The sequence below is a fragment of the Nannospalax galili genome, unplaced genomic scaffold (genome assembly GCF_000622305.1).
Source record: "Nannospalax galili isolate Female #2095 unplaced genomic scaffold, S.galili_v1.0 scaffold586, whole genome shotgun sequence".
In the NCBI taxonomy this organism is placed as follows: Eukaryota; Metazoa; Chordata; class Mammalia; order Rodentia; family Spalacidae; genus Nannospalax; species Nannospalax galili.
In genome coordinates, this window is record NW_008355363.1 from 6,472,800 (window position 1) to 6,483,001 (window position 10,202).

Below are 10,202 nucleotides of genomic sequence, written 5' to 3' on the forward strand. Positions count from 1 at the left end.
CTGTTCCTCATCTAGCAGCAATCAGTTGTGAATATGCCTTTAAATAAGATTGTGATCTGCTGTTTATTTTCCAAGTTCTATGCTGGGTTACTGTGTGGGAGTCTCTTGGGCCACCGTGGCCAACAACTAAAAGGATGGTATCTCCTGTCTGGCATTGTTTCTTGTTCTGTAGCCTTTAGCTATACATATGGACTCTTAAAAATTATATTGACCACTTTAATCTTCGGTAGATGAATAAGATTTATTTGGGCTGTTCTTTATGTTATACACACACCAAAAAAAAATCAACAAATTAAAATGAGTTATATATATTTGAGGAGGAAGCATAAAAATTTACTTCATGTTAATTAGTAGAGATGGTAAACATTACCATTGAAATCTACCTGATGAGTTTATATCCATACTCAGGTGCCAGTGGTGTGGCTAGTAATAATCGGATACATAGAGATTAGAGACGCATGTGCAAACATCTAAGTGTTAATAGCATTAAAAATGAGTCTGTAGGTAACAGTATATTTTAAAATGAAATGGAGATCTTTTTTAAATGATAAAAACTCATTCAATTTTATGTCTTACAGTGTTTATACCGAGTTCAATATTGTATAACTGTATTAGCTCAACTGCGAACCTAAAAATTTACAGCCACTTTTGAAAGAGATGTATCTTTGCTCTGGAAATTGTTATTGTTAAAGCTGTAATAAAATGCTTCTTCTAATCATATGGTTATTGAATAAATTTTAAAAAATATAAAGAAAAAGATTCCATTTTCAAAATAGGGAAAAAGATGGGCCTGCGATTTCAGGAGAAAGGAAACAGATGGGAGGCATTCTCAAAAAGAAAACTCTGGCTTAATTGGATAATTTACTCTTGGGAGGACTTTTAAAAGTACGCCCTAGCCCAATTGTGGAAGAGGGCCTACAAACTAACTCAACAGGGACTTTTTAACCATGCTGATCCATATAGAATCAGAAGTAGCTATGTAGGAAAGTAACTATCCATCCTAATATGATGTATATGCTAAAAATTTAGGGAAATATTAGTGGAGAACTTAACTGGTAAGTAACGAATTCAATATGAAACAGTGTGCACTATTTGCTTATGTCCCTTGGTTAAAGAAAGCCACAGAATATCCCATTGTACAGCTGTACAGCTAATAGGGATGGGAGAGATGGTAAATACTGATGTAATTAATACCTATCAAACGTAGATGGGCAGTACTTCAAAATGAGTATTAATTTTTTTTTACTTCTGACTGAATAGAAATAACATTAATAATGTACCCAACAATGGCAAAAACCCAGTTTTCTCCTAAGTCTGGCCTTTTGTCTCAACTCTAATAACATGTACATGGGAAAGGGAAGATTTTGCTCAGGAGGTCCTCAATCCAAAATATTATGACGTTTTGTCTGTAAGAAAACAAAGTATATATTCCCCTTTAGTGCAATTCCAAAGGAATAACACAAGTCCACTTAGGGTCTACCAATAAAAACTATAATCCATGTTGTACTGAGAAAATACCTTCCTTAGAGCTAGAACTAAATATCCCAAGTGAGATTAACATCATGGAGGCTGATTGGCCAAAAGATCAATTTGGCAGACATCAAACTTACAAATATATTCAAATGAGGGGGATATTTCATAAGATACCCGGATGGTAATGAGACAGCATACTGGCATGATGAAGGCCCATGTACTGAACACTCCTGGATAGGTCTGTGGAGAGAAGCCCTGAATGCCACCCTGTAACTATGCCCCCTTTTCAACAGTAAACAAGCATCATGATTATTTTTCTATTCCTAATGGCAGTTAAAGTCATTTTGCCTATCTGTTACAGAGCTTACTGACAGTCATCAGGCTCAAGTTGATAGATGCTAGTGCAGTAGCATCAGCGAAATAAAAAAATCAAAACCTCCCAGCTGAGTGAAATCCCCAAAGAAAATGAAACCCTAATCAGAACCTTTTTAAAATTGTCAAGTATCTGTAGCAGCATAGACCAGGTGGCCTGATGGTTAACTTCTGGTGGGCTCTGAAATCTTCCCTGTTTGTTCCTATTTTTTCACTTTATTTGTATGCCTACATTCAACAAATCTGGGCACAACCTGCACCCTATAAATACGGGCTTTAGAGCACAGAACTCTGTAGAAGAGTGTAAAGATGGAGAGCATATTGTCTTTAAGAATCACCTGAGAAAGACTCCACAAACAGAGGTTTCCCCAAGCCAAAGGTATTCATCCTATTCCAGAGATCTCTGGAGCCGACTGCCAGGACTTACCTGGAAACACAAGCAGAGAGGAGTCATTCCTGCTGCACTTCCTAGGCTTCACAGTCCAATTATAGACTAGAGTTTGTTTCTGTAACATTTGTGACCTTTTACAACTTCCAGATCTTGAGACCCACAGGTTCAAATGATACAGGGGAAAACAGGGTCCCCTGGTAGGGTTCCTAGACTCAACAATACAATTTAAAAATGGACTCAGGGTTTAGGATCTCAGCCTGAGAAGAATAGTGGAAAGGAAAACTCAATCCATTTTAAAGCAGACAGGGAGGTCCCACATGTGGATTAGCAGTTACATGGCAAGGAGGGGTACTTTTGTAAACACAAAATGTGGGTAATCCAGAGTGTCAGGGAAAGCATGGTTAGAATAAAGAAAGACATTACATTTTTAGAAAACCATAAACTTAAGTAGCTCCATGTCTACATTCGGCCCACAAGCAACTGCCTCTGGGTACAATGATTTTGGTAGGAAAAGTTCACCATCTCATTAATGCACTAGGTGTTTGCCTGTATCTTAAGCATCAATTAAAGTGAACCTGTGTTATTAGGTTTGGTCTTATGGCCAGATGACTGACATAGCAAAAGTGAATTATTGGGTTCTACCTAGGCCCTTAAGGGGCCTTTCTTGCTACAGTAACACAGAGACCTGGTGCTTTTGAGGCTTGTAAGAGCCGCAACACTACTCAAGACCTGCAGACTGTGACTGCTCTTGGTTGGCACCCTGAAGACCTCTGAAACATTTTTAAGTTATAAAACTTCCCTGAGCTGTAAAGCTCTTGGTGAGCATCTTGCTCCAACCAGTAGTGCAAACCTGTTTAACTTAAATCAAGCATGACCTCCTGTTTAATATTGTATTCTATCTTAATGTTGTTAATCATTAGTAATAACTGATGTGTATTTCATTAAATGCCCATTTCATTGTTAGGGAAGTAGAAGAATCCAGCTATAGACTGAAAATTTTCTACTGACCAGCCATGTCCAGCTTCAGGATCCTGACATGACGGTAAAGTGTACTGTAAGGTAAAAGATATGTGGGATCACGCCTTGGTCAGGCTTCGGAGTTCAAATATCATTGTCTCATCTCTATTTTCCCTGTAAGTCAGTATCTTCTGTCAGGTCACCTAAAAAAGTTGGAAATCCTTCTCCAGGAAACAAATTCTCTCTGTGGCTCAAATTGGCTTCCCCCAGGGTTTCAGACTTTTCTTCTCCCAGGATTGAAAGCTGAGTGATTAGCCCTCCCCAATGACCTTCCTGTAGGGCTTTGGATATTCCAAAGGGAACCCACTGGAAGATGACACTCAGGGCCATATGTAGATCTTTTTATGTCATCCAAGACACCATTTCCTACTTGCTTGAGAGTTACCAGAGAAAGGAAAAATAGGCTTTTCCTAGCCATATGTGTTTGAGAGGTAACCCGAGCCCTTCTAGGTATTCTGTATCCCTATTCCTGGAACAAGGGGATATTAAAGCTCAATCACATTTTCATACAGAAAAGCAAGTTTTCCTCATACTATTTAGCCTTATCTCATCAGATTCCCAATTGAAATATAAGCAACTCCAGTATCACCCTTTCTTCCCCAGATTACAAAACCTTGATCACTTTTGAATTTTCCTAAGTGTTAGAATAACCTGAGAAATTGGTAGTCTTAGAAAATGTTGTTCCCAAAGGCCTAGCAGCTAAGAAGGAAAAGGCATCCTGTGAAATGGATGCTAGAAGATCTTTAACAGAACCCAAAAAGGGTTCCCTTGAGCCCCTCCTTTGGTCCCCCTCACTGCCCATAGGCTGCCTGCCTTCCTTCCCAATGCCTTTCAGCATGACCCGAGAAGTGGCCCATGGACTATTTAACTCTAGGTGCTATTTGTTAATAGTATAACCAAAAGCCTTCAATTTATGTTCCTGACCTGTGTATAATCATTAACAATGGCATGCTATATCAATTTGTCATTTTACACAAAAAACCCTGTTTGTAAAGGAAGGCAGTTTCTTCTATATTTAATGTAAACCTTACACAGTCTTTTGTAGTGGGATATTTGCATTTAGATTATCTACATACCCATGGGAGAAAGGTATCTGAGTGCATGTTGGGGATTTTTCCTACTCCTGTAAATAAGTCATAGATTGGGATTTGCCTGCCATAATTTTTGTCAGATCCTGACTAACAAAACCATTTTGTATCTTTCTGGCCTCTTTCCTACATCCCCATTGTCACACTCAACACCTGGATGCCTTAAGTTATTCCTTGGTTTTATTTAAGGCTTTATTACTCTTGATTTTGTCTCTAAAGACAACTCAAATGTCACTCTACCTTCTTTAGGGCAAAACTGAGAGTTTGGATTACTCATAAGAGCTACAGTAGATAAAGGAGCAGTAACTTCTAAAATCATTTCCCCTTATAAATTCAACTTTAGAAGAAAGAAATCATTGCAAGGCAACCTAAGAGGAAAAGCCTGAGCAGAGACCAGCAAGGGTACTTTTAAGCCTCACTTTGGGCTTAATCTACAGTGACCGGCTCATGATTTTTTAAAAAATTTTTAATAACTACATGATTAGAAGAAGCATTTCATTACAGCTTTAACATACTCAGTAACACACTCCAGAGCAAGAGTACATCTCTCACAAGTGGCTGTAAGTTTCTAGGTTCACAGTTGAATTAGAACAGTTATACAATATTGAACTCAGTATAAGCCCTGTAAGAGATAAAATTTTTATAGGCTAGACTTTTTGATACTGTTTGGTTTCAAAAAACATCTTTCTTTACAAACAGGGTCACATGTCAAGTGATACACATTTGCCTGTGTAAGGTTTCTTAACCATCTTACTAGATCTGGGAGGAAAAATGGGAGGCTTCTGATCAGGATACTAATAAAGGTCACCTGTCCACAGGCCACTCCTCAGGCCCAGATGAAAGGCATTGCTGAGAGGTTGGGGAAGCAGCCATCCAATTGGCAGTGAGGACTGACCCAAGGTGGGGCTTAAAAGTGCCCTCTCTTGTCTCTGTTCAAGCATTTTCTCTTAAGTCTGTCTTACAGGGCTATCTTTTCTTCTCTCTTTTAAAGTTGAATTTATAAAGGGAAGTGATTTGGGAAGTTGCTCTTTTTTTTTTCTACTCTAGCACTTATGGGAAACCCAAACTCTTCGTAACTTAGACCTAAAAATTGAGACCTACGAAAGAAAATCTGAATCCAGGAAGATATGCACTATGAAGGAAAGCTGTTTTGAGCTCTAGTACTTCCTTGTAATCTAAAGAGTAGGAAAATGAAAAAAATAGGAGTTCAAGAGGGGCATGAGCTCTCTCCAGACTATGCAGCTAAATATCTTTTTATAAAGCTCAAAAAACAAGAGAAATGCTTTGTCTTTCAGAGAAAGTCCCCATTTGAAAGTGGGGGTGGGGGGCGCTGAACTTCTGATGTTCTCTTCCTTCCTGTGAACTCCATGAAATATCTGCCTCTGGTCGGCGGGGGCTGGGCTTTTGATGTTCTCTCCCTTTCCTCCCTTTCTGTGAACTCTATGAAATATCTGAATCTGAGGGGTGGGAGCGAACTTCTGATATTCTCTCCCTTTTCTGTGAACTCTGAAATATCTGAATCCTTACAAAGTGGTGGTTAGCATGAGCAAAGCAAGGTCACTGCTGATCCAGCCAAGCTATATTGAAGTGAGGTGTGCTGAGATCAATCATCTCGCGCTGCTTTCTAGCCCACTCTCCCCAGAGGAGCTCTGCTCACTTGTCCTTGTTCTGTGCACAAAACTTGTCACTGACCAGATAACTTTTCCAGGAAGCTAGCCTCTTGAGGCTCTCCAGATGAGGGTGGTAGATGCCAGCAGTTTAGGAGTGCTAGCTCATCCACCTATCTTGCATATTTTGCGTTAGGGCCTGTGTTCTATTCCTACATCTGAAAGACGTTAAAATTGCAACTGTAAGGATATCTGGGTTAAGGCTGAAATCTAGCTCAGTTACTGTGTACTGAAGAAGCTAACATGGCTGCTCCATTCCCATCTATGCTTTTTTTCCAAGGCGGTCCTCAATTTCTTCAAAGATGAAGAAACCTAGTGAAATACAAAAGTCAAGGATGCCCCAGAAAGGGGGGGGGGTCTTAGGTGTGGTTGAAACAAATTTTCCATTGTCGGTAGTTTGGTTAAAGAGGGAGGTTAAAAGTCCAGGCTCTGCAGTCAAACTTGTGCTCTGGCTGCTATTTTTCTAAGGCAAAATAATTTAAGTCTGTAGATTTTTATGAAGTATATTTTAATCACAATTTTTTTTATTGAAACATGCAGGTACTCGCTCATTACAAAACTGCTATCTATTAGGATGGCCATCTTGACTGAAAAAGGCAATAGTTAAAACTCTAAAAGTTAATTTGAGTGAATTTTTTTGTCAGAATTGATTACATGGGCTATTTTACTTCCCTCACATTATAGAACTATGGATGAGGTGTTCCAAATATTCCCTTGCTTCCTGTGTTGCTTCTGAACTGGAGTGTTTGCTCTTAGAATTACGATGCAATGCCCACATGATAGGAAAGGAGCTGAGTCCCCAGTGGCTTAGACATCGTGCTAATTCAGCACAAGACCTTAATAAACTATGGGACTGCATTAAGCTGAAACTTGTTTGCTATCACAGGAAAGTGCTTGTGTGTGCACAGCACTGGAAGGGGGCAGTGCCCATATTTGAGTTACACCCCGCCTGCAACTTGGTTTGTCTTGAGCCCTTGTGCTAACAGTCCTTAATCTCAGCTCAAGTTTCCAGGTGTTCACACTAAAGCTCATTGGGAATAGGAGTTACAGATGGCTCAAACACTTTGAGGCAGGGTGATTGATGCATCTGAAGCTTCTTGGGTGCTTCTCAACTCCCTCCTGCTCATTCCAGCCGCTACATTCTCAACCTTAGCTATTTCAGGAGCTTAAATGTAGTTTGCTTTCCAAAAAACACTTAAGTCATGTGAGTAAATCAGTTTGTGCAGTAACGTGAGGCTTAATACATAAGCCTCTGACATACAAACTATTCCCTAGATTATAAGACCCCTATATTGATTGCCTGGCACATAATTTGAAAACACTAGATCTTAAGCTTCATGTTCAATGTATGATCTACAATCTGAGTCATCTAAATATTGATGCATGCAACACTTTGAGGAGAATAGTTCTAGGTTTCAGAACTGTGAGACCTAATGGAACTAGGCAATAATTTGACCCACAATATACACCCTTAGTCACTATAGCTGAGTCCTGGACCTTTAGCATATTCTAGTTTTGTCAGTTTCAGTGATTTACACTTTTGTCTTTTTTAAGCTTACATACTGTCAACCAGTCTTAAATTCAATGGAAGTGACTTAATGGGATTTCAAAGGTATCTTTAAGTCAATACATACTCAGATTCTGTCTTATACTCAGGTCTGGGTTTTGTGTTTATATTGTGATCTATGTTGGGAGTTTAAACAGGATACATAGCCAAAGAATGTGAATCTAGAGGTTTTTGTATTTCTAACTCTATAATTAGTACAAAAACTAGTTATTGGTTTCCAAAAAGGCAAAATCTTATGAAAGAGTACTATGAATATTTGCAGGTATATCAGACCTGAACTTGTAGAGATAATACTGTTGTTTCCATTGCATTTTTTAACTAAGGGATGATTGACGAAATGAGGGCTAATCCTTATGCCATTTGCTAAATTTTATGTGAAAATAGAAATGGAACTTAGTGGTCCGTAGATGAATGTGACAGAGCTCAGTTCTGCAGAAAGTGAATCAGACAAGATAGAGTCCAGCTATCTCAAGAGACTGCTTAGACATCAGCAGAAGGCAGAATACCATCTCTCAGTCAAGAGCAGAACACTGCCTTGGGATAGTAAGAATGAGAGGATGGGCTTGTTTTCCTTTCTCACGAACTGGAGCTCTGGGAAAGGGTTTGGTTAGTAACATAAAAACACCCTTTACTTTGAACTTTGATTTGTTTTGCATGCTGTATCCTTAGCTGACCTTGCTCATTACATATAAAGAGCCACTTGTAGAATTAAACTTGCCTTTCTCCACCTTAGAATTTGGTCCTTTGCCATCATTTCATTGTCCACCAGCAGACCTGAGTGTCTACATGAATAGATAACCAAAATCTGGTACATAAAGTGGAATATACAGCCCTAAAGAAAAATGATGTAGAAAAACATACAATTCAGGTCACCCTATCTTGGGAAGAAAAACCATGTCTCATGTATTGGATACTAGCTCATAATATATACATGTATATATGTGAACAAATGCATAGGTGGGTATAACATCCTAAAAGAACAAAGGGTTATAAAGGCATGGTAATGAGTTCATACATAATAGGGTAGTTCATGTAAATCCTTTGACTATTCTCTGAAGAAATAAGACATTAGACCCAAGTTCTCTATGGACAGTGTCCGCATACAATTCCACATGGGACTGTTACTTGGAAATCTGAATTTTAGAAATATTCAAATGCTGAAAATTTGTATGCTGCAGTTTTAAATACTAATGAACTATTTGTATTTAAGAATGAGATACAATATCAGCATCTTCAGTGCACTGGTCTTTGTGTGAAGATGCTCTAGAATGACACCTAGAAATCTTACATAGGAAGGTTACCTGTGGCCTTCACAGCTTTGAATTATAACTGATGCATAATCTTGCTTACCCTTCACAGGAACAGTGACTCTTACCTGTCATTCTGTTTCCATTCCCTTAGTCCATATGTTTACTTCAATTTCCTTAAAAGTGAAACAAGAGGCAAGGTTTAAGTGCCATTCCTGTAGTTTACCAACATGACGATCTTGGAGGGTAGAAGGAAACTAGTTGTAACACTGTGTATAAAAGGTACTTAAGTCTATTGAGATTACTTTGGAAATCTACAAATACCTTATAGCATTGCCCACTCAGTTTGTTCTCTCACCGCTGCTGCCATGCTGTCCTACCTACAGCTGAATAGTCAACTTTAGATGGGAAGCCAGACAGTATTTTAGGCAAGCCACTCTACTTGCAACTACCTTGGCTTCATGAGAATGTTCTAGAACACTGTCCTTAGGCATATAGGCATTGCCTCTTGAATCGGATTGACTCCAAGAGATGCTCAGACTTGCTGATGTTCATCATAGGGAGGGGTCTGGGGACGATAATACAGACTGTTAGCTGAGATTTGAACCACTACCAGTGCATTTTTCTAGCTGTAGCTTGAACTGCAATGGTCTTAGCTGGTAGACTACTTCAAAGATAGAAATTTAACTGAAGAGGACACCTGGACCGGTTTATGCATCTTTCAGGCAGTGTCATCCATGTTGGGGTGCTAATTTGTTGTAATGAAAGTAGGAATCATACATGTTCTTGAGAACATGTTCTTGAGAACAGCATCCTCACAAGATGCTGTAAGCCCAATTTCACTGGTTCAATACCAAATGGGATTTGGATGGAATTGGATTCTTTCCTTGGTGTTGTAACTTAAATAGCTTTGTTCATGTCCTCAGGAAATGTTAATACACTAATGTCATTTTAAGTCATTGGACTGGGTTCCAGTAATTCCTCTGGACCAAATTCTTGGAAGAAACAGCTCAGAAAAGTAGCACAAACATGACTTACCGCTGCTTTTTTTAAAAAAAACATTTTAGTATTCCCATTAGGTGGGGTTTTTAGCATGCAGAGTAGTAGGATTCCTTAAGGTAATTTCACAAATACTTGGTTTTACTTGACCCTCCTCCCTGCTGCTTTCCCCTGTCTCTCTGCCCTCTTCCTTACCTGAATCCGTCTGGCAACATTCCCTTTAACTTTCACATGGCATATACTCCATTATGCCTCCTTAAAAATTTTTACCTCTATCATGGGCCCTTTTTCTAGTTTCCTAGTTACCAACACAGTAAGAAATGAAAGGTTGTCTTTTGCATCAAAAGGTAAATGACAAAAGTTCCATCTTAAAAAGTTGGT